Source organism: Protopterus annectens, chromosome 2.part2, assembly GCF_019279795.1.
Source record: "Protopterus annectens isolate FY-2018-M chromosome 2.part2, PAN1.0, whole genome shotgun sequence".
Taxonomy (NCBI): domain Eukaryota; kingdom Metazoa; phylum Chordata; order Ceratodontiformes; family Protopteridae; genus Protopterus; species Protopterus annectens.
In genome coordinates this window covers 1,037,875,716-1,037,901,837 of record NC_056730.1, presented here as the reverse complement: position 1 = coordinate 1,037,901,837, position 26,122 = coordinate 1,037,875,716, and positions in this window count along the sequence as shown.

The following is a 26,122-nucleotide window of genomic DNA, read 5'->3' as shown; positions in this document are numbered from 1 at the left end:
AAATGTAGTAAAAGTCTGGTGTGTGTATGTCCCAATCTGATGCAGACACAGTCAGATGGGCCCCCCAGTCCTAAATAGAAATGTAGTAACAGCCAGGTGCGCCCCCCCAATCCTATGTAGAAATTTAGAAAGAGTCAGGTATGCCCCCCCAATCCTTGTGCAGAAATGTAGAAACAGTCAGGTGTGCCCCCCAACCCTAAGTAGATATGTAGTAACAGTCAGGTGTGCCCCCCAATCCTATGTAGAAATGTAGAAACAGTCAGGTGCGCCCCCCCAATCCTAAGTAGAAATGTAGTAACAGTCAGGTGTGTCCCCCTTCAATCCAAGGTAGACATGTAGTAATGTGTATGTGTAGGTATAATACCAGTGGAGCACAGATGACCTGAGGTGGCCAAGATAGCAGGTTAGATTGTAGCATTTGTATAATATGCAAGTATGTGTGTGTTAGGTTGGTGTGTGTTTTATATTGTGTGAGAGTAGTCAGTATATATGCATGTTGAGGTTTGACCTGGTGGCCATTGCCCACTACTGCTGATGACAGGGCCAAGTCCTCACAACTGCATTGCCAAAGACAATGCTCCCCAGTATAACACATGCTATCAGTAAGCCATTGTAAATGTATGATGGTAATATGTGTCACCATCTGAAAGATGGACATGGCATGACTGTTGTGCTAGATATACAAGCAGTACACAGGGAAAAGTACCCTAGACATACAGTATATAATGTGTAACTGTGAAATGGACACACCCTTGGAATTGTACATACAGGTATGCCTCACATTATCTGGGCTTGTAGTAGGGAATACTGATGTTGTCTGGCCAGACACTTGCAGATCACAACGGTGATAGGACTAATGTATTGGGAAATGGCTGATGTCCCTGCACAAGCCAGCAGCATAACTGGAATGCCCCATGCATATCTGTGAGTCAGATGCAAGTAGTGCCCATAGCACATATGCACCCAGCTCACCCAAACGCCATCCACAGGTACCTCTCCAGTCTTATCCCTGCTGTTGGGAATAGGTACAATATGACCTCCACCTGTGTATGGCAATAGTGAAAGAATGCAGCATGCAGTGCAGGTGTCCCATGCAGGTGTGTCCCTAGCTGTAAGCAGCACCCTGGCAGCATCCACACCACCTGATCAATACTGATAGAAATTATTGGCATGAACACTAGCATACCTACCTTGTCACCCCAGGGGAATATACTGTATGGCAGTCTGGGACTGTAGGACTAACAGAATGCAACGGCCTGCTACAACTGCCCTGCATCACCAGCTAATGGCCTACAGGCCTCTTCCAAAGGCCTGCGTCTCACCCGTACTGCCAATGTATGTTACGTCATGGACACCCAAATAACATAACACATTCCACATAAGCCATATGCAAGGCCATGTGTACAAACCACAGTAACATGCCCACCATGTCCCACTGCATGAGTTGTGGACCAACACCAAAACACAGCTGTGATGAGGTGCTAACTATAGGGAAAGTATCAGAAAATGTATGCATAATGTATTGAAGAGGATATAATAATAGGGGGGGGGTGGGAGCATGGGCAGCATGGAATGTGCAAAGTCCAACACACAGTAATGTGCACATAGTATTCTTGGCTTCAAATACAAAAATGGGTGGCTACAAACCTGCCTGTACACCACAATAGGGGTAATGTCCTGACTTATGACCCCTGCCTGTGGGTAACCTGTGTGAATCTGTACAGCTGTGAGGTATTGCCACAGCAAGATAAGGCCATACTGTCATGTTGATGGATTTACAAGTATGGGATCCTCTACCATCACTGTAACAAGGTGCTGAACTGGATACACAGACCCAGCAGCAAGTGTCTGCAGCACCCCCTCCAGAATGACATAACTCGCCATGACTTCGTAGGCATTTGACCACAATACTGGACACAGCTGCATTTACCCTGTGTTCCCCAGTACATCACTGCAAAAATGTCCACCTGACATTACTTAAGGGCATAAAACATCACAGTGTATAACAGTACATATGTCTGAATATCTCTGCTAACACCAGTACTGTGTAGCAGAAGCAGCACAGACACAATCACCTACAGTACACACTATCCCTTGCACAGTTTGACCACATATTGCCAACTGATCTAAAGATATTCTGCAGAAACACTTTGCTAGCTGTAGGTGTAGAACACAAAGGTCTGCACTGGAGTACAAACTACCTGGAATGGATACACACATGCAATACAGAAGGGCATACTGGGCATGCTCACACACTTAGAGAAATGAAGGCAATGTCAGACAACATACTGAAAGGTCATACTGGGCATGCTCACACACTTCAAAAATGAAGCCCATGTCTGCCAACAACAGTGGACCATACATATTTGACAGTTGCAGATGTTAGTGCATACACTCCTCAGTATGCACCAGTCATGCTTTGCACACACATTGGATAGGAATACACACATATATCCAAGGACAACATACTATAATATGCCAAAAGTACACATACATAGATGTGTGGAAGAGAGTGACAGTGACAAAGAGCCTTCCATTATGAGACCTGTCCCACCCAGCACACAGCCAAATGGCTACAACCACATGGTGTGTAAATGTCACTCACTGTAGAAATTAGCCACTGGTATCCCTCAGCATTAAAGACTCTGTGGTGCAAGTGCTAGCTGTGCAACATGACTGTACAAGGCAGTAGTCATCTAGCAGTTGTATACATGTACCTGGGGAATATAAACCTGCGTGTACCTGAGTGTGGTGTTTCCACCTCTAGATGAATGGGTACTGGGCCATGCACACACACTGCCCTCCCCATAGCCCTACTATGACAAGGCCTGCTGATGTCATTCAGTTTGAAATACACCTTTGGGAAAAGAGTAGCCCAGAAATCTATGTGGCACATTCTATAACTGTGTAATGCTGTAATGCAATAAACTAGTTAGTTAGGAGTTCTAGTCCCAGATATGGCAACTGTGTGTGTGTCTCTGTCTGTGTAGGGAGCAATGCTTTTTAGGCTAGTCACACTCACTACATTACAAATAACCTACTTTGGCAAGGATGCTAATGCCATTCAGTTTGAAATACACCTTCGAGAAAGGAGTAGCACAGTAATCTCTGTGGCATATCCTATAACTGCATAATGCTGTAGTGGGATAAATTAGTTAGGTAGGAATTCTAATGGCAGACATGGCAACTGTGTGTGTGTGTGTGTGTGTATGTCTCTGTGTAGGGAGCAATGCTTTTTAGGCTAGTCACACTCATTACATTACAAATGGCCTACTTTGGCAAGGCTGCTGATGTCATTCAGTTTGGAATACACCTTTGGGAAAAGAGTAGCCCAGTAATCACCATGGTACGTCCTATAACTGTGGTTGTAGTGTGACAAACTAGTTAGACAGGAGGTCTAATCCCAGGCATGTTATCTGTGAGTGTGTGTGTGTGTGTCTCTGTCTGTGTAGGGAACAATGGTTTTTAGGCTAGTCACACTCACTACATTTTAAATGCCCTACTTTGGCAAGGCTGCTGATGTCATTCACTGTGAAATACACCTTTGTTAAAGGAGTAGCACAGTAATCTCCATGGTGCGTCCTATAGCAGCATAATGATGTAGTGTGATATAGTACTTTGGAAGGGGTTCTATTCCCACACATGGTTTGTGTGTGTGTTTCTTTGTCTGTGTAGGGAGCAATGCTTTTTAGGCTAGTCACACTCAGTGCATTTCAAATACCCTACTTTGGCAAGCCTGCTGATGTCATTCACTGTGAAATACACCTTTGGTAAAGGAGTAGCCCAGTAATCTCCATGGTGCATCCTATAACAGCGTAATGCTGTAGTGTGAGATAGTACTTTGGTAGGGGTTCTATTCCCCAACGTGGATGTGTGTGTGTGTGTGTGTTTCTTTGTCTGTATCAGGAGCAATGCTTTTTAGGCTAGTCACACTCACTACAATTCAAATGCCCTACTTTGGCAAGCCTGCTGATGTCATTCACTGTAAAATACACCTATAGGAAAAAAAGTAGCCCAGTAATCTCCTTGGTGTATCCTATAACAGCGTAATGCTGTAGTGTGAGATAGTACTTTGGTAGGGGTTCTATTCCCACACATGATGAGTTTGGGTGTCTTTATAGGGTGCAATGCTTTTGAGGCCATTCACAGTCACTACAACCTCCACTGACCTTCTTTGGCAAACCTGCTGATGTCATTCCCAGTGAAATACACCTTTGGGAAAAGAGTATTCCAGTAATCTCAGTGGTGTGTCCTATAACTGCATAATGCTGTTGTGTAATAAATGAGTTAAGTAGGACTTCTAATCCCAGACATGGCAAGTGTATGTGTGTGTTTGTCATTCGTATCCTGTGTGGAGGTGGCAGTGAGTGTGTAACAACTGGACTCATTGTGGAGTGGGTTTTCCACATTTCTTATATAGTGGCCCTATTATATATCACAATGTCCACCTTACAAGGATAACAGATGTGAAATAGCCGAGAAGCTGGGGTGACAATTGTGACATCAAGGCCTGGTGAACAAAGTTAGCAACCCTTGTATTACCCAGAGAACACTCTCAACCCATGTCTCATACACAAACACACTTGCCTAGGCAACAACCACTATGTTGGTAATACCCTGCATATTGCCCACAGATATTAACCATAGTGAGTTTGCAGTGGACTACAGAGGGCATGGCATCCTGTCCATCAGTACAATAGACATGTACATGCAGACAGTGCGCCTTCACTATGTTTCCTACTGGGCGCCTGCAACACATGTGGTGCCATCAAATGTGATCCACAAAGGACCTACCATGCCTTAAACACATGCCCTGTATGGGTAAATGCCACTGACACCAGGGAATACCTGTATCATGCTATCAATGTAGGTGCAGGGTCAACCTGCTGTCCATTACCAGTTCCCGCCACATGAGGCCAGGACTGGCACATCTGATAATAACAATCTGTGTACACAACATGGGCAAGACACCCCAGGTACAGTTCCACATGTCACTGTACATGCATGTGGGACATTTGCACATCCCAGACAGCGTCCATGTCATGGACTAAAGAACACATACATGGCAAGCATTGCACAGCAATGGCCACACACAATAGTTACCCAGGTGACTGGATGGTGAATACAATACTCACCTGTGTGGGCCAATCCAGACACTACACCCCTGAGCCACACTGCAGACCATTGTCATGTGGCCTGATGCCAAGGTATACCCTTCACCTAGCCTTGTATAGCCTTCTGGCACAGTCAACCACTGCACACCCGTGAAGCAATGCACACATGCATGTCAGTACTGGCACCCTGTGCCTGTGTGTGTGGTGTATGATGCTTTCGACCACATTCACACTCACTACAACCCCCATTGGCATACTGAAGCATGCTGTCTGATGTCAGACATGTTCACATACCCTTTGCCCATATAACCTCCGGATAACTCCTGTGGTGCATATGATACCTGCACATTACTGTATTGTGGCAAACTAACTAGTTAGGAAGTGTATTCCTGACCCTGCCAAGTGTCCCTGAGAGAGTGTGGCTGTGTTGACACTGACATCTGTTCATGTGGAAATGCACGTGTACTACACCTACTGTATTGCTACCATATCACAGTTGCAGATGTCACTCACCATCACATATACGTTTGGACAGTTCTTCAACGTGTAAGCTATGTTGTGCATGCAATAACTGCATAGACATGTGATAGCAATACATTGTCTGTCAGGAGTTTGAAACACTGTACTGGTAGATGTATGACACAAACATGCTTAGGTTTTACTCTCCCACCCCCTCCCTGACTTACTTTGTCTCTGTCTGTCTATCTCACTCCCTCTCTGGTGGATATGGAAAACTACACCTGCTTTGCTTAGGCTGCAGCTTGTGTTTTGTAAGTGATGCTTGTGATCAGCTGATGGCCTCTGTATGAATTGCAGCCCTCTTCTAGCGGATTGCATGTAGAACAGCTGTGGTAACATTCCCATAGCCAATTGCATGGAAACACACTCCAATATCAAGGAACATCATGTTGATGTTGGGCCTTTTCATTCACTGTGAGCAGGACCTAGATCTGGTGTTTGGCAAACAGCATCACAGATGGATTTGGGATTTACCTCCAAAAACATACACATTAGAAATAGGACAACACACAGGAGGAGGATGTGCCTGACATGACTAAAGAAGAAAGTGTTGCTATTCTGCATTTGGAGTAATCTCGGTTTAACAGGGTGTGTGTGGATATGGCTGGTCTACATATTTTAATACCTGTCATGACAGTGCTATGTTTTTGAGGACACCCCCATCTGTAGGGTCATCTGCAGACTGGACGGTGTGTGGAGCCTTTTGTTTATTGTGTTACTCACAAAAAACCTATCTGTGAACTGCAGAAGCATAGTGTGAGGATTGCAGTCAGTACATGGTGACAGCTATGAGAGTTACTGACTTCATATCCCTCACAGGACATATGTCACAACAAACCCTGGTACGACAGTAAATGTATGAGGTTATCACAGCAACATGCCAATATTGGGGCAGTGTTCATAGCTCCAGCCACAAGTCTGTCAACCTTTGTACATATGTCCTGCAGTAAGAGGTGTATATGTCCTGTACACCATTATTTATTGATATCATACCTGATAGCAAGCCAGTCAGATATCAGACTGCTAGACATGTTATGTATAGTAGAGGTTGTTTCTGAGGACATAGCTTGGCCATTCTGTGATTATGTGTACAGTACTGGGGTCTGTGTACCTAGGGTGACTGTCGACAGTATGTGCATTGCACATATGTACATTGGACGTGCACAGACTGTGGTAGATGCCATTGTTGTTGGTCTTGTTCTATCTGATGTTATATGCTGCTCCGGTATATGGTACCCTATTGGCTCATACATCTGTAGGGCCAGACACACTCGTGTCCCACACAACAGACAGCCATCAGACCACACAGTGCCATGACCCAGTGTATGTAGGGTCAGTGTGTGAGTGGCGCATATGAGGATGATGTTTATCAGACAGTCCATATAGTGTCATAATAAGCATGTGTACCATATGTGGCTGTGGCTGTGTTTACATTGGTTGGGGGTATGCACTTTCACACAGATGTCTGTTACTCTGTGCTGTGATATGCATGTAGAGCCCGCTATAATCGCAGGTACATGTGTATTCCCCCGTGCAAAATGTAGTCCAGTGTTATGGCAGTCTGCCTGTAGTTTGCACAGTGCCTTGTGACATGCCTAGCAGCCTAGTGTAATTACCCAGCGTGGTATGTCCAGTTATTTGCAAGATATACTGTTGCCAGGCCACCATAACTGTTGTGTATTGCTGACAAAGCAGTGGGATTCTGTAGAGATTTATGTCACTAGCTACTGGGTAGTATCTGGCCATGTGACCCCTGCATCACCAGGTATTATGTGTCAGGGCAGACTGGCGTGTGTGCATGCATAAACTGTGGGGGCATATGTAGTCCAGTATTTACGTGATATACCCATGTACATGGCTATTAACATCCACATTGGGAGGTGTGGTCCACATGTCTCACATGAAGGGGATGTGTGTACACCTCTGGACTGACCACAGAGTGCCAGACTGTCCACATAGATTGGTCATATCTCTACTGTTGCCCACAGGATCATTACTGTGCTAGCAGTGGTACTGTACTATGATGTCCTTAAGATGTCTTTCAGTAGCCAATGGCGCACATGTTAAAAGCAGATGTGACCTCCCACACACAACATAAGACAACCTCTATTACAGTACCAACTGTCTACATATATACCTGCAATACATATATGACATCCCCTTGCACTAAGAGGTTGGGACTACTGGGGCTAAGGTAGGACTCCACTCCATGTTCTGGACATATAGTGAACATATATGCATATATATATTTATCCATATATCTATATAGATATATACACACACACACATATATATATATATATATATATATATATATATATTGGCATACATAGATGGGTATATATACATGTACACACAGATATATATCTATCTATATATATATATATATATATATATATATATATATATATATACATGTGAACACTCAAATATATACATATACACAGCAATATATGCCTATGCATATACAGATATAGATACATATGCATATATACTTATGGATATCTACATATATATCAACAGTAATAGGTATATCTGAATAGATATGTATGCACATATAGTTATAGATATCTACTTATATATCTCCATAAATAGGTATATCTGTACACATAGGATGTGCATACATATATATCTATATATACATATATATATGTATATACAAAGAGATCTATACATGGCCATATATATGACACACTATATAGATGTGTAGACAGACATATGTATGAATATACATGTGTATGTACATGTAGACATATATCAACATATGTATATGTATATATCCATATTCCTGTCCTGAGTAAACATCATGATTGTGTATACCTTCCCAGATGTATCTCACCATATGTATCTGGTATGTGTACATTATGATATAACAACATATGGGATGCAACAGTAATATCAATAACAAGTACTACACAATTGTGGAATTAAAGGCAATTGTTCAGTACTAATCAATATGTGTATTGATGAGTCCCCTTCACATAATCGACCTTTCACAAAGTTGACTTTCATATGGTGAGACCATATGATCGACTTTAAAAAAGCCGACCATGGGGAACCGCTATCTCTGTAAAGTGCAGAATGGGAAAATTTCCATCTTTCACACTGAAGTGCAATCTCAGAGTTGGTATATTTAAGTTACAGGGGGTGTGTGGGGGTAAGTGTTTGTTGTGTTTTTTATGTTTATTTCACATGGTCGGCTTTCCGAATGTCGATCATATGATCTTGGCCATATGAAAGTTGACTTTGTGAAAAGTCGACCATGTAAAGTAGACCCGTATTGACATATATATTGGAAAAACAACAGCTGTTTTCACAGTGGTCATGGTGTAGTGGTTAACTGTTGTGACTATAGTGTACAGGGTTCAAGACCTGCAAGGTATGTTTATTTTCTTGCTGGGCAGAACAAGGGCTGTTGGATACAGAGTGGTTAAGGCAGCTTTGAGCAACTTTAAGCACATTTGCGTGGGTTTGTGAGAAGCTAAGCTATGGGTAAACGTACGGGCGCTTACACCATGTAGGCTTCACTTACCAGTATGCAAATCAGCTTAGCTGTTATATTGGAGGAATGTTGATACCTGCTAAGCATGGCTTAGCCCTGGTAACCAGTTCTCACCACCCAGTCTGATAACATAGCAGGATAATGACATCTGTAATAAGTGTATGTAATGCCATGCACAATACATGTGCCTATGTACTGTCTTTACAGTAGCAAGGAGTGTGAGTGTCATGCCTGGGGCACACAAGTATATGAGGCCTGTACAGCACTGTTATCCATGTGAATGTGTTACATACAGGGGTAGTAACCCAGGGTATGTGCTATCATACTGGCATGTAGTATATCATGGTGGTACTACTGTTGACAGTGCGTTCTCCTGGCAAGAGTAGAGTGCTAAATGTAGTACTGACAACAAGCACACCTGCAGGCATAGCTGGACTCTGAGGCCTCCCTGTTGTGTTCCTGGTGTGTGAGCTGTGTCACAGTATATATCCTCTACTGGATAATGATCCGACATGTGGAATGTAACCGTAGACTACCATCTGTACAGCACATGTTAGTGAGGGCTTCCAACATGTAGTTACAGCATACATATTGTTGTCAAACATCTATCTGTTGACACATTCATTCTACTGCATAGCTACTTGCCAAGCTGATGACTGTCATTCCCTGTGCATATGTGCAGATGGCAGGTATCCAGCTGGGATATGTACAGGCAACCTATGCTTGATTGACACTGACATGTCTGCCCAGCTGTGTAAGAACTGGCACATATAGGAGACAACTCCCTGTACGCACCACATGCCATGGGTACCTCCACTACATTACCACAGTCAACAGAATATGCTTGGGTACAGGTCTCCATCACAGACACTAACCATGTGTTGTAATACATGCTGCATACATGTCAACTGGATCACCTCAGTGGCCATGTGCAGGAGGCACAAGAGGCTTGGCTGATGCATGTCATTCTCACCCAAAGGGTCACCACAATGTTGTCTGTCGATAGATTGCCTGCTGGCACATGGCAGGTGGCAGGATACCACTGTACATACATTCCCTACAGAACCCATCTCTCTGTCTGTTAGTACACCTGTATTTGGGAATTTGATGAGGGCCTTCAAAACCACTGCAACACCCATTGCCATAGTCAGTTGTGGCTGCTGCTGTATGAGACATTACATGTACCCTGTTACACTCCTCTCCCTACTGCCTACATGAGCCTTGCAGTACCAGCACAACAATGTTGTACAAATGGGTCGATAGGCATGGGATATCCATTGAGTTCTGGCAAGTGTGTGTATGTGTGCATGTCTGTATATCTGTAGGGTACAGCATTCTGAGGCCACATACTCCTATTACAATACCCATTGCCACACAGTAGTACAGATAGTGTTGCTGCTGTCCATAGGTGAGGCATGACAATGCAACACCCTACTATGCCTGTGGTATGTGCATTAGATGCATATCCCTATAGTACCACTGTTGGGATATACAATGCTCTGTATCACAGTCATGGACAATGTGTGATGGTGGGTATATCAGAGTATCATCATGGGTTTCAGGGAGTACAATATTCACTGGGGATGTGGGTGCTGTGTACACTGTCATTACACCAAGGTACACCCGGTATATGTCCTATGTACCACTTTATGGTGACTACTGTTACCATCAACCATACAGGTAATTGATACCACAATCCAGCCCAGTTATGCATATGCTGTGTGCAGCCTATCTGTAAAACATTGGACACATGGTCAAGTTAGTTAGCAGTGATAGGCCCAGGTCTCTCTGACGTGTGTCTGCCTGTTATGTGTCTGTTAATGTGTATATGATGGTATGCCACACTATGTATTATCTATATACAATCATTACATCCCCCATTAGCATACTGTACATGTCTGGGGATGTTCTGCATCTAACATGGAACCTGGAACACATCTCACCCTAAATGCTGTGTGGTGTGTGCAATGAAAGCCACACACTTCAGTAGCACTACATACCTAGGTAGGGGTCTAGTCCCAGTGTAGTCCCAGTGTTGTCCCAGTCTAGTCCCAGTGTTGTCAAGTAAGAGTGTGCGTGTATGTAGATAGGTCTACATCAGGTTGCAGATTATACATGTCCCAGTGGGTCATCTGTCCATGTGGCACAGGCAGTAACTGTTATACAAACCTGTGATATGTGTTAAACTGTACCCCAAATATGTCACAGTGCCATACCTCTTGTGGAATATGACTGCAGACCATCCTCTTGCTGACACATGTACACCTACAACACACATGGATAGCATTATGGAGACCACAAACAACTATAATGCATCATTGCTGGATGGATACACTACCTGACATGTATGCATTACACATTACTCCTGACAACATGTTACACTGCAGTACTTTGATACACTGTAGCACAGCCACCATGTGCATTAGAACCATATTAGCCTGTCCCTGCATTGATGTTATGGATGACGGGGATGTGGCACAGTTATCATCATATGCACAGGGTGTGTTGTTGGTTTACCAGAGGCCGAGGGTGGGCCATACATTTGACACCATGTGCATGGGTGAGGGGTATAATGAGTTGAACTGGGCATGGTGATATGGTGTGTGTGGTGTGTGTAGGTATGGGGTTGCCCTAGGTGTGTTCATAGTGTGTTGGTCTGCATGCACTTAGTTCTGCCATGTGGCTGCCCTATACAGGTGTTTGTGGACAGCTGCATACCGTACCTGGCAGGGTGTGCAGTTCACTGCCTCTGGCCACGGACATGTGGACTGTGCCTGCCAGGGGTTCCCTGGGCATGTCCAGGTACAGGCCTCGATGTGCTACTCTCCCCTGATGATGACAGATGTCCGCTGGAACCAGGTCCCTCCTGGGAATGGCCAGGACCATGTGCTTGTGGCCTGCTGTGGTGTGGTGTGGTGTAGACAGTGCCCCCCCTGCTGTGCTGGGGCTGGTACTGCCACTATGGGAGTGCCTTGGTGACCTAGCACATCCACATTGACCACCAGCTGTTGGTGTTGCTGGCCTATGTCCACGTGGCCGTCGACACACTCCCACCACATGCTCAAGCAGGGACAAACCACGGTCAATGAGGCCTATCATCTCACCAAACCATCTATCCATGAGCTCGGTATAAGCACGGAGGGCACCAGACAGTTCATGGACGTTGTCACTTGCAGATGTGAGAGCAGCCCTCTGCAGCCTCAGGCCCTGTCTGGTGTACAGTTTCATACATGCCTGCACCCCCATAACCACCTGAAACATGCACCTGGTGGTACCAGTTGTGGTGTGTCTGCCAGGGGCATGATGACCAGTGGCCCTACCATGAGCTCTGTGGGACATCTGCCTATGTGGTGCCCTATCAGACATCTGGCTATGCCGGCTGTGACCAGACACAGTAGGCATGGATACCATACTCTCCTGTGCACTGCCACTAACTGCCAGATGTCCCTCCGCTATGGCCACTGGTGATGGGGTATGTAGAGGCTCTGAAACTGTATGCGGGGTTGGGGTGGCTAGCAGGGGGATGTCAAATGATGGCACTGTTTCGGCCCCTGACAACCCTACCTGTGCCTCAACAGTACTATCATCATCTTCGGTGTCTGTATGGACACCAACATAAGACTGCATGCAGGCGGGACCTTGACCCACCTTGACACCTGTGGGGGAAAATAAGAAACTCACTTTAAGACCTGCACAGCATTGCATAACAGTACACACATACACACACACACACACACACACACACACACACACACACACACACACACACACACACACATACAAACACACACACCACCTTAATACCTACCTGCCCGTGACTTTACAGACAGTCCCACATTTATTCCCATGCATTCCCCATCCTGCATCACACTTGGTAACATACACTCATTAATACCACTCATTAACGTATCATTCCTCTAAATGCCTAGACAAGTGATCACAAGACAAGACCTGTTACTCCATTACCTCCCTGACCTGAGTGGAGTGGTTTTACATGGCCTCACTGCTGTTATTCAGTGTTCACCCTGTGTATGTCTGGACATCATGAGCATGGCCTCTATATGTGAGGGGCTACTATGTTCACTCCATAATTCCACGCACTGGAGTGTCATGTGCAAGTATTGCTCAGTACATGGCAGATATGCTGCTCAATAAACTTATCATGTGACAACTGTAATATATTGATACACTCCCTGGTGTTGTCTAGTAATTCCCTAATGAATCTGTAGTGCTGCCTATGTGGGTTGTCGGTCACCTCTCTGCTGAATGCAATATTAAGGGTATACCTGGTGTCTACTTTCCCTCCCAATGCATGTTCCATGCTACAGACCTTATTATACTATCAGCTGTCCTTTGATTACATACACAACAAGTATTCCTGGTGTGTCATGTGTCAGTCCATGTCCATGTACTGTATGATCCCAAAGGGAAGTTCTGCTATATGAACAACCCCACAATCACACATGTGCATACATGGACACCCAGACAAACACACACACACACATGCACACAGGCTTCCTACACGCATCAACCTCCCTCCACTTCACCAGAGTGACCCTACAGACAAAATAACCACCCACTGACACACACACACACACACACACACACACACGCACACACGCACACACGCACACACACACACACACACACATACATACAGGTGAGGTTGCACAAGGATAGTATACACAGTCCTCCTATTACCCATCTGTCAGCATGCATAACATATGGTGCAAAACAGCATACAATGCAGCTATAGTCAATCCATGCTAGCAACAATATACATGTGTGTGATGCATGGCCTGTGTTAGAAAGTGATGCCCCTTACCCTGGATACCACTGCACCCATGTACACAGTATTGCTGTGCACCTGTTCTGCACCCTGCCATGTACTGTGCACCAAACCTCACAGGTGAACAACCCATTGCTGAATGTGTAGTACTGTCAGTTATGTCAGCTCTAATGCTCACAGCCCCTATGTTTTTCAGCAACACATACCTGGTATGATATGTGCACAGATGTCATTTGTGAATGCCTGATGTCTGGTTTACAGATCTCAACATCAGCGGACCATGTATGATCAATCCAATACTTTTACACTGACAACTGTCAGACCATACCATGGCTATGGGGAGTGTACAGACCCTTATTGATATGATGCACCCTTCCTTGATCTGCCATGGGACCACATCACTGCATATATTAACAGTACATGAGTCCAATATGTGACATATGTCCTGTACATTCACATGCAGTGTCTATGGAATGTGTTAGGTGTGTGGATGCTGACCGTGATGCACACACTCTGTGTGTGCATATGTGTGCACATCCTTATCATGACAGTTTGTTGCACCTATTGTTATGCGTACTACAACATTCACTATTCTTGGCAGGGGTATACTAGCATGGGCCATATGCATTTGCCAGTGTATGTTCAGTCTGCCCTACACATGTCCCCCAAATCTGCATGATTGCAAGGTCTACTCATGTGCACATCCCTTGGTGTTCACACACTGCCGTCACTACTGCTGTGGGGGTAGGGTTACATCTGCCACAGTTCCTGAACCTGACTGTGTGCAGATACAGCCATTCTTAGCATCCATAGAATCCCTGCTGCAGTGCACTGGTGTGTCATGCTGACACCCCCTCCCCACCTTCAGCCTTTTTGCAGATGCTTGACAAGTAAGGCCTACACATGTTTGTCAGTTTGCAGTGTCCCATACACTGAACACCATGTGTTACAGCCTAGTCCTAGCTAATAATGTGGACTACAGTAATACATTCTGCCATAGTGTAAATCTGTAATAGCTGCCATGTACTACTGGTATATACACTGTTGTTGCACTGTATACGGGTGATGTTTCACACATGTCCCTACTGTAGGCCATGTCTCCCACCATTATGTTAATCCCTGTGGACACATTCCGCAATGACAGGATGATAGTTATCTTGCAGGTGTCTGACATACCCTTCCAATACTCCATCATGGTCACCACTGTAATGCAGTGCATTTTACAGCAACAATATGTGAACATGTACAGCATGCATTCTGGGTAGGTGTGTTAGATGTGTGCATGGAATATACCATAGCCATTACATGCCCGGTGACTTGGCAAGCATCAACATAAACCATACTCACCAGCTACAGGCTGCTGCCTTGGTGATATACTGGAGGGACCTACATAAGAGGGTGAGAGATATGAACTCAGTGACCACACCTGTGGCATTGCTACAGTGTGGGTGCAGCATTACAATACATCAACAGTACATGTCCACAATACTACCATGTATGCACATCTGTTTATTACTACTATGCAGCAACAACAAACTATATATATTACATGTCAGATACGCATGATCTAATTGTACAGATGTGGATGCATATACAACAGAGGTCTACTGATGTGCGCTGTGGCCTTACCTGCACGCTCCTCAATTGGTGTGCGGGTAGCACCCACCTCCACAATGATGTCTGGCAATTGTTGGCTGTGCGACGGGCAGCTGCCATGAGGCTAGCAAGGAGCTCCTCAACACATGTCAGAAGGGATGGATGGCATGCCCCCCCCCACATTGTGAGGTGATCACCCAGACTGCAGCAGCATGCCAACGGTTATTGCGAAGCAGGTCAGAACAATGATGCCGGACCTGCTCATAACTGCGGTTGTGCAGTCTAGGTAGTTCCACAGGGTGATCCACTCCTGCTGCTCATTGGCAGCCTGGCCAAACAGGACAGGGTAGTGCTGGATTAGATAGCTCAGCACTATGTCATTTTTCAGCAGCTGAATAAGCAGGGAGGCATATTGCCAATATTATTTATTAATAGATGCACCCCTAGTTGTTTTGAAGGATAGGAAATTCCATGTTTGCTGTTCTTTGTTTTATAGCCTGATGTGTGAGTGTTAGGTGTTTACCTTAGGAATTTTGGAATACATTTCTGTATGGAGTATATGACTGCCATCTTTTGGTACACTCTAGTATTATAACTGTGAGAAAGTTGATGTCAGTAGTTTTATATATGAGAAAACAAAAATGTTATTACTGGTGTCTGCTGCAGTCATCTCTCTGTATGGTTATATAGTTGTTGATAGTAGTGAAAGTGAGAATTAATGTTTCAATTTTATTTTATTTTATTTTTTATGTGTAGTTTTAGACTTTCTATTTTGTATGTAAGGATTTTTAAGCTAACTGATATGTGAAGCCTTTGACTTCACATTACATTTGTTGACAGTTGTCAGCAGGTGAATTTTAATTGCTGAAAATATATGATTGGTTGTTGTGAAATAATGTGGGTGAGGCAACACTTTTTATTGTGATTTTTGCAGTGTTTGTATTGTCTGAAGAAGTGCCAGGAGGCACGAAAGTGCTCACTAGTTTGTATGCCATTGTCAGGGCCACTATGGTTCCATATATGCCTGTGATATGCTTGCCATGTGATTGCTGCACATCTGACATTCTGTGTTATTGGGGCTAATCTATGCATGCTGTTGGACATGTTCCAGGATTGTGTAGACTATTTCTACCCACATATGTTCTATAACAGTGACACAATAACATGTTTAGGAAATATTTGCTATCAGAACCACCTCTCCAAACTCATCTGCCCATGTTACCAGGCCACATCACATGTGGGATCCACCCTGGGGCCTCCTCATGTACTGGTCCAGCACTACCTTCAGGTGGAACCACCTCAGGGGATGTTGTCCCTCCCCCTGGGGGCACACACAGACATGATCCTGTCCCCCGAGGTCAGGTCCACAGTATGTTCCATAGTAGGCTCCACAGACTCATGTGGGATGTCCTACATCACCTTGAGGCACCCAGTACACGTTCACATGGTGCACATGCTCCTCCTGCTCATCTTCCAGGCCAGGCACCTTCGGGATGTGGACTGCTGTTGTGAGTAGCAGTAGGTGGGAAGCTTGTTCCCATTGTTTCCATATTGGGGCTCATGGGGCTTCCACATCGCAGACCACACACACACCATCCAGGGTGTTTACCCACCACATGTTTCATATACCACTCCTGTAGGCTGTCCTATATATCTACCAACCCGGACGACCTCCACAAATATATCTGCCATACTTCCCCATATTCCCATTCCCTACTTCACAGACAAGGGCAATGTGGTCCCAACAAGGGGTTCACATGTGACATACCCATCCATGTTGCACACACTTACAGCTGTATACATCTGTGTGTATAGCTATGTGTGCTGCTCCCTCACACATAGCATGCAACACTGTGGTGGTAATATAGGGGACATGTATTTACATACATATATGTGTGTGTTTGTATATATGTAGATATGTGCATATAGATATATATCTATTTATGTGTAGATATATGTAATGTTTTATATATATGTTTATATATATGTCTACATATGGGTATCTGTATATCTGTGGACATTCATGTATATATACATATATATATATATATATATATATATATATATATGTGTGTGTGTGTGTGTGTGTGTGTGTGTGTGTGTGTGTGTGTGTGTGTGTGTGTCTGTGTGTGTATACACATATACATACTTATATATGGGGTACATTCAGACATCAGATCCACAATCTCAAAACTCCTTCCTGCACAGCTGCACTGTTCTGCCTTGCTACAACACAGACAGGTGCCACATATGGACACAGCCTATCATTAGGGGGGTATATGTAGGGCCAGATTGCAAATAACTCTATTACACACCTATGGCATTTCAGCATGTTACAATACAGGTTAACCTGAGTGTCCTGCAAGTGGTGGGCTGTGGAATCCATGTGTCCATCATTATGGCATTACTTCCACCACCAGCTATTGGCCACAGTAATATACATCCCTTCCATTACATACCACACACTATATTGGCATACATCTTGTCAGTTGGTGCTGCTCTACACAGTTGATGGGTATGGCCCACTACCTACAGTTACAGACTCTAATGTCCATAGCAGTTGTTCAGCTGAAGTTCATTACATCAGCAACACCCCAATGGCACATGTATATCATTCCACATCATCTACCCCAGTATTATGGACCGGGAAGTACAGTCAATTGCATGCATATATTCTTCCCATAACTGTTGTGGGGATGAGGTCTGTTGTGGATAGTATCCTTGTAGGAGGTAGTTTTTTTTTATTTTTTCATGCCTTCTCCTACTTCCTTTGTTGTATTTTCTGGTGTTGTTGCTGTTCAGGAGCTGTTGTATGTTTTCATTTTATTTCTCTTTCACTTTATTTCTCTCTCTCTCTCTCTCTCTCTCTGTCTTCAGTAAATGGATTGAGCTGCCTGGAACAGATTACAGCATGGCTTTTGTGGGTGATGCACATGATCAGGTGATGGCATCTGCACCAGTCAATGTCCTCCACTTGCTACCTGCATGCAGCCAGCTGTGTAGTATTTCCAATTACCACTGTCATGGCAACCCACTACTATAAATTCCTACATCATATGGGTGTGATCCTTTTACCTTTCTTGTATGGTGTACATCCTTCATGTGTATAGGCAGCAGTGTTACAGACAGCAGGTAACAATACCTATTACAAGAGGACTTGCACACTCAGGCCAGCTACATATTTGTATGAGGTTCCGGAGCTACAAACAGAGAGTTTGAGTACTGTTGTTGCATGCATTGTATAGCACCAGTGTTACAGGGTTTGTGTGTACATACTAGTTTAACATGGACTGCAGTCTGTCTGCATAGCTCTCAACTGTGTGCCTATCCACTTGATGGCCAGAGAAGTGCATGTTATGTTTTGCCTGTCCACCACACAGGTCTTGTGTCAGATATATCATTGGCTTTGTGTGTGTGTTGAGCACTATCAGTACATGGCTACATCCATTTGTGTTTCTGACTTCATATTCATGACTATGGGTATGTTGTAAACTATTCTGTAACACCAGTGACTTGCCTAGTGTATGACACACTATTTCACATATGGGCCTGTGTTCCAGCCTCTGTCCTCCACCTACATACCAGGCTTTGTCCATATGACATGCTGTCAGGGGTTGTTATGCAGTGTCCTGTGAGTATGCCATGCTGTCATTCCTGCCATCATTCCACTGCTGTTGTGGCCCCCACACATATTGTGAGGTTGGGTCCATATATGTGTGGGCTTCATCTGCACAATACATGTGTGAACTTATGCAGTCCAGAGGCCAGTGTATGTAAAAGTGGTATATGGCCCTGTATGTCAGTCTATGGGGGGTATGCACCATAAGTAACCTAGGGTGTTACAACATGTGGGGGTATCAAGGGTAAGCTGCCTTAAGGTATCTGGATGTACATTACCATACAATTCACCTTGGGTAAATGCAGGCTTACTGCTTCCTGCCATACAGACTGTTCTGTTTGTCAGTGTGATTGTGACGTTTTCAGTTATGCCTTGTTATGTAACAGATACATCCCATTGTGTCAACTAAGGTCTTTACTCCCTAGGGACTGTGTAGATAGAGGCTGCTGGACTATACATCTGCATTACTTACTGTTGATTGATTGTTATCCTGTGGCCCAGTCTGTTTTTACTGTTGTACTACTTGAAGGCCTTGGCCTGGACAGCAACATATGTAATCCTTTCCAGAATATTGTATTAATTTATCTGTTTGACAGTTGCATTAGTCTGTTTATATGTATTCCAGAGTCTAAATAGCTATATGACATGGCATATACAACTGTAATAGTACACAAATAAAGCTTTCCCATGTATGCAAACCTGTGTGTGATGTTATATCCTTTGACCACTCTGTGGGTATATGTTGCAGGTGACAATTGTCATTTGTATGGGTGATTCATACAGTGTGCAGTTGGTAAGGTGGCAACTGTAGGCATACCGACTGTTCCATATTGTGTGCACCCTCTACATATGTTACATATGTATCTTCCTATACATATCTCTGTGTGTATGTGTAGTTACATATATATGTATGTATATATATATATATATATATATATACATATATATATATATATACATATATATATATATATATATATATATATATATATATATATATATATATATATATATATATATATATATATATATATATAGATACACACATATATCTATATATATATGTATATATATATATATATATATATATATATATATATATATATATATATATATATATATATATGTGTGTGTGTGTGTGTGTGTATCTGCATATATGTGTCTGAGTATATGTATCTTAGGAATGTTGATTGCTTCCACATTGTACATTCCCTATGGTAGACAGACTGTACTGCATGATATGTTACTGATACCAGCCTGACATCATACATGTGGGATGGAGTACTGTTAACATCTTGCGCCCATATTGTGTCAGGTCCTGGTTATGGGATTTACAACAGTTGTTATTATATTTCAGGGCAGACCTGTTTGGCTGTGGCGGGGGGAATATCAATACGTACAAGACATATGTTGTTTGGGCCCCCTCACCCCCATTAATGGTGCATGTGGTCATATATGTTTTTATTATATTCTCTTTTATATCTATAGATATATGTCTGTATATACATATATAGATATATATTTATGCTTACACACACACACACATATATATATATATATATATATATATATATATATATATATATATATATATATTTATTGTTGTATATCTATAGACATATATATATATATATATATATATATATATATATATATATATATATATGTAGACATATATATCTATAGATGTATGCATATATATTTATATATAGATAGATATATATATATATTTACACACACACATACATCTACATGTTTAAATACATTTCCTATAATGTTGAATGACTGTGCTGGAAAATATGTTTGTGAAAATATCATGTCATGTATATATGACATGGCTTAGTGGGAAATCACTTTGGCTATGGTGTGCAGGGTCATGGGTTTGAGCTTTGCAGAGGCTGTTTATTTTATTGCTGAGCAGAACAAGGGCTATTGGATACAGAGTGATTAAGGCACTTTTAAGCAGTTGTAAGCGGGTTTGCATGGGTTTGCACGGAGGTAAGCACTGCTAACTTCCAGTTACAGTTTCTTATTCTCAGTTAGCTTCTAATTGATTAACCTGTGTAGGCATTGCTTACCCCCATGCAAATAGGATTAAACCCACTTACTGCTGCTTAAAAGTACTTACTCCCACTTACTCCACACTAATTTCTTTAAAAGAAAAGAAAATAGGGTTGAAAAAGGGGCACAAAGAGGGCAGACAGTAGGAAAAATAGCTAGGGGTGTTCAGGAAGGGTGTAGGGAAGGTCCATAGCTGCCCATTTTTTCTACAGCAACAGCTGTGCATATACACTGAATTTGGAGGTATATTTGGATACTCAAACCCCTGAGAGAGGGGTGAGGACAACAATAATATGTTGTGAAGCCAATTAGACCAGATTACATGTGTCCAGTGGATACATGTGTGAAATGGACAGCTATATATATGGGGAGAGATTTTTTTTTGGCAACAGATTGCCTTTTTTTTTCAGGTGAGTGTGGGATGTTGAGGAGGGATAGTAGGCATATTTAGGGGGGTAGGTTGGGTAGGTTAACGGATAATACAAACAAGACACATACAGGGGTGGTATATGAGACATGTGGTGGGTAAACACCTTGATGAGAAGGGGTGTTGGGAAATCGGACGCCCATGAGCCTCCTAGTGGAAACAGTGGGACTGAGGTCCCCACCCATGGGCAGTCACAACTGCACCTTCACAGCTCCAAAGGTGGCTGTGCTGGGGGCTGAGTTGGAGAGCCAGGCTGACCCTCTAGTCATGACACATGGCCCTCAAGCTGGCGTAGCAAATCTCCAAACTCCCGGTTGAGCTCGCTACGCACCACGACTTGGACCCATTGATGGGTGACAGGTTCCTGTCCTCACCCACTCCCAGGGGGGGTGAGCCCCATCCCTACCTGAAGGTGGTGCAGGACTAATGGATGTGGAGGTCACGGGTTGGGCCCCAGACATGCTGGTGCCTGCTGCCATGACCAGCTGAGGTGGGACAGGTGGGTCCGCTGGGACACGCATTCCCATACCTGCTATGCTGTTTATGTTTTATCAACATATGTGGGTTAGTGATAGTCAACACATTCCAGGATTAGGTATAACAGCATGCATAGATATTCACATTAACCTAGACACCAGATATGGAACAGTTGCATAGCAAACAGAACACATGCATATATGGGACCACATTGGTAATTACAACAGCATGTAGTTACATTGATGGCACCATGCCACCAGTGTTGGAGTATTTCAACACAGCACATGCATAGAAACAGATTTAAATAATTATCATACAATAGGACATATGTCCCAACATTGCAGTTAAGTCAGCACATACCAATTGAGTTGGGTATTTAGTTTATTGTTGCAGATATGGTGGGGGGAGAGACATATGTCAATTAACAACTAGTATATTCCTGTAGTTCGCATTACTTTCCTAGTCAGTGCTGTTATCTGTACCCTACAAGTATTAGTACACTACCCTATTACCTTACTTTGGACAGTGTTATGGTTGCTGACAGCTATATACATGAACTGGTTTTACCTGCAGTATACACCTCTTATCTGGTATAACTGTGGAGGAATTGTTTGTTAAAACTAACAAACTGTTTTTACACATACTCCCGGATTCCAGGTTGATGTTATGCACTATACTGTCCATCTTTTTTTGCACAGACTCTGGGCATCTCTTGACCACATGCAGGTGAACTAGGACATATTTAGACTATCGCCCTCTTAAACCTTTAGTAACTTACAACACTCTTATACAGGATTTCCTAGACAGTTATATTATGTAGCACAGTGTGGGTGGCAGTGATGAGTGATACCTTATTATTCAGAGCAACTACAATACTCACAATGCCATACAATACCATAGTAAACAGTACCAGTACAGGGTATCAATCTTTTATTTCTAAGCACGGTGTTTGTATCTGACAGACCTGTGAGAGCAATGTTTGTTAGCACTAACTGAATGTTGCCACACAGATTACCAGATTCCACATTAGTATTATGCACATACATCTCACTCGGTTACTGTACACATTGTGGTCACAGCTTGACAACATGGGGGTGTAGATTGGACATACTTGGCTTATTACTCTCATAACAGTTTGTGGAGTTGCTAGAGTGACAGGTTTGTTGTTATAGATATGTGACGATCAGTAGTATTTCTTGTTTGCTGCCTAAACATCTGGGATCATTCCATTGATTTCCCAGGGGGACAGGGTGACAGGCAGCAGATATGGGCCAATTTACTTGAAATTCTGGACATATCTGTACAGTTGTGGGGTATGATTCTGTATGCAGCCTACTACCACTCCCAGGATTCGAACCATGGCTGTGTGTGCTAAAAATACAACAGTTCATGTCTCAGTTGCATGTGCTATTTAGATTTTGTTGTCTCTCTTTTCACTGCTTTCTGTCTATGTCTCTCTCAGTTGTACTAAATAACCTCTTGGGCTTACACCAGTCATATACAGACATTCCTACACATTTTATTTATGTTGCACAGTGTGGGCAACAGTGGTTAATACAACAGTACTGTTAAGTGATTGCAAATCTACATTACCATATGATACCAGAGTAAACACATGCAGTCCAGCAGTTAGACCTTTATTGTCAGGCTATTATGCTTTTATTTACATACAACCTATATGAGACTCTTCCTGCAATATTCTCTGGTGTATGCAGTACTTGCCTTAAGCAATACAGATTTTATGCAGGCAATTAACTTATTAATACTTTTAGATTTATTTCCTATGACAGTACATGCAAGAGTATTACTAACCTGCCTCACGTTGCAACCACTCCAAGCGACATCAATGGGCATCCTGGTTCGCAGCCCGGTCACTTGCCACTGTGAAGGACATAAGAGGAATATTTAGCCATAGCTATCCATAATATACATGAGCTGGCAATTATTAAACAGGTAGTGGAGTGATACTTAACACACAGCAAGGACCTCCCCTGTCCTCCTGGCCTCCTGGATCCAATGATCCAAGAGATCCCATTTTCACCACTTCAGGTCTGCATAGTGATGCCTGACCTTTTCACCAGTTTGGGGTATGCCAGTGGCACTGGTGAGATCATGGCCGAGATGGTCCCAGGCTTCTGCTTTATATTGAGAACCCTGGTACTGGCCCTGCAGCAGTCTCTGCTCATGGTCTTTCACAAGGAGTCCTGCCGTGACTCTGGACTCCTAGATGCCCCAGTGCTGCACTTGAAAGCACACACCCTCTCCCATTCCAGACATAGTGCCTGCAAGGGGAAGCTACAACCATGAGATGTATTCCCACCTGTTGGGTTTAAATAGGGCTGATTTCCCGCACTTTGCCATGACTGGACAGTTTTGAAAAGGCTAAGCTATGGTCAAACCTGCTTACCTAAGATTGGCAATGTTTAAAGGGGTAAACCAATGGGCAAATTGAGTTAGCTGGCCTACACATTGCTTACATCTACTAAGCTGGGCTGTGCAATGCTTAGCATTGCTTAATATTTAATTTGCAATGTATTTGTTTTTTGGCATTGATTTATTATCCATTACATGTTATATATGTGTTTGGTATATATTACTCATGTGTATATACACTGCATGGGGGTCCTTGTGTTTATTAGGGGACTTCAACACTTTATTACAATTACACCTCACATCTGGGCTTACTGCAGTACTCCAGTTCACATATTTATGTTATGTAGTAGGTTATACAACATAAGACTGTATATAGATTCCTTTTGCATGTTCAGTTTGATTTTCCTAGAGTGAGGATTTGTTTGGTGATACCTCAATCTTATGTACCGCTGTGATGCCTTCGTGGTTACCTACTGTGACTATAATGTACAGGTCCTGGGTTCAAGACCTACAAAGGCTGTTTATTTTGTTTCTGACCAGAACAGCAGCTGTTGCATACAGAGTGATTAAAGCACTTTTAAGCAATTGTAAGTGGGTTTGCGCGGGATTGCGTGAAAGTAAGCAATGCTAACCTCCGGTTAAATATGCTTACAGAGTGTTAGCTTCAATCTTGTTTAACCTCTGTGCGTATTGCTTGCCCTCGCACAAACGGGCTTAAACCCACTTACTAGTGCTTAAATATGCCTACTCCTGCTTACTACTGCTTAATAGTGCTTACCCTTGCTTGCTAGTACTTATTCCCACTTACCACTGCACTAATTTAGACAATAATGTCTAACGGTTCTTGGGAAGGTGGGGGATTTGGAAGCTGTATGGAGTTATCATTCATTGCACATTTTACCTTCCATTTGTATCCCTGATTCCTGTATACATATACTGTATGGGGCACATGTGATTATCTGTGGACTTCGCAAAATTATGACACTGACACCTCACATCTGCATTTAATGCAGTACTCCAGTTCACAAATATATGTTATTTAGTAGGTTATGCAACTAAAAATATTGGTCATAAAGTGACTTGACATGGAAAATCAAATCTACTGCAGTGGGACTTGATCCAGGAATGACTGCTCATAAGGTGAATGCTCTGCCCACTTCACTATTGCTGTACTGCTTCTTTGGCATATGTCTTGCTTTTTATCCTCTTCTGCTATTTAAGCTGCATTAACCGTAGCTAAGCAATGGACAAACCTGCACACCTACTGTTCAATTTAATCTGTTTCATAAAAAAAAAAACAAAAAAAACACATCCTTATATTTGTTATTTTAACTATTGCTCTTGGACATGTGGAGGGGATTTTGCTGGGGGTATGCGTAAACCTATGAGCGGTCTCACTCATTCTTTTATGACTTGTCTGCTGTTCTTCATTGTAGGGGCATGTATATTCTGTGAGCTCTGCTCTCAGACACGCCCCCTGCACTCTTACATGCTCTGTGTAAGATTAGGAGCTCAAGCAGCGCTCCTTCATTAATATGCATGGTGTGCTGCCGTCCTGCTCCTAAACGGACGCTTTTGTGCAGGACTAAGCTAGTCCTTCATGGAAGGATAGTGAATTCAGGGGGACATCTGTATTTGTTTTGTG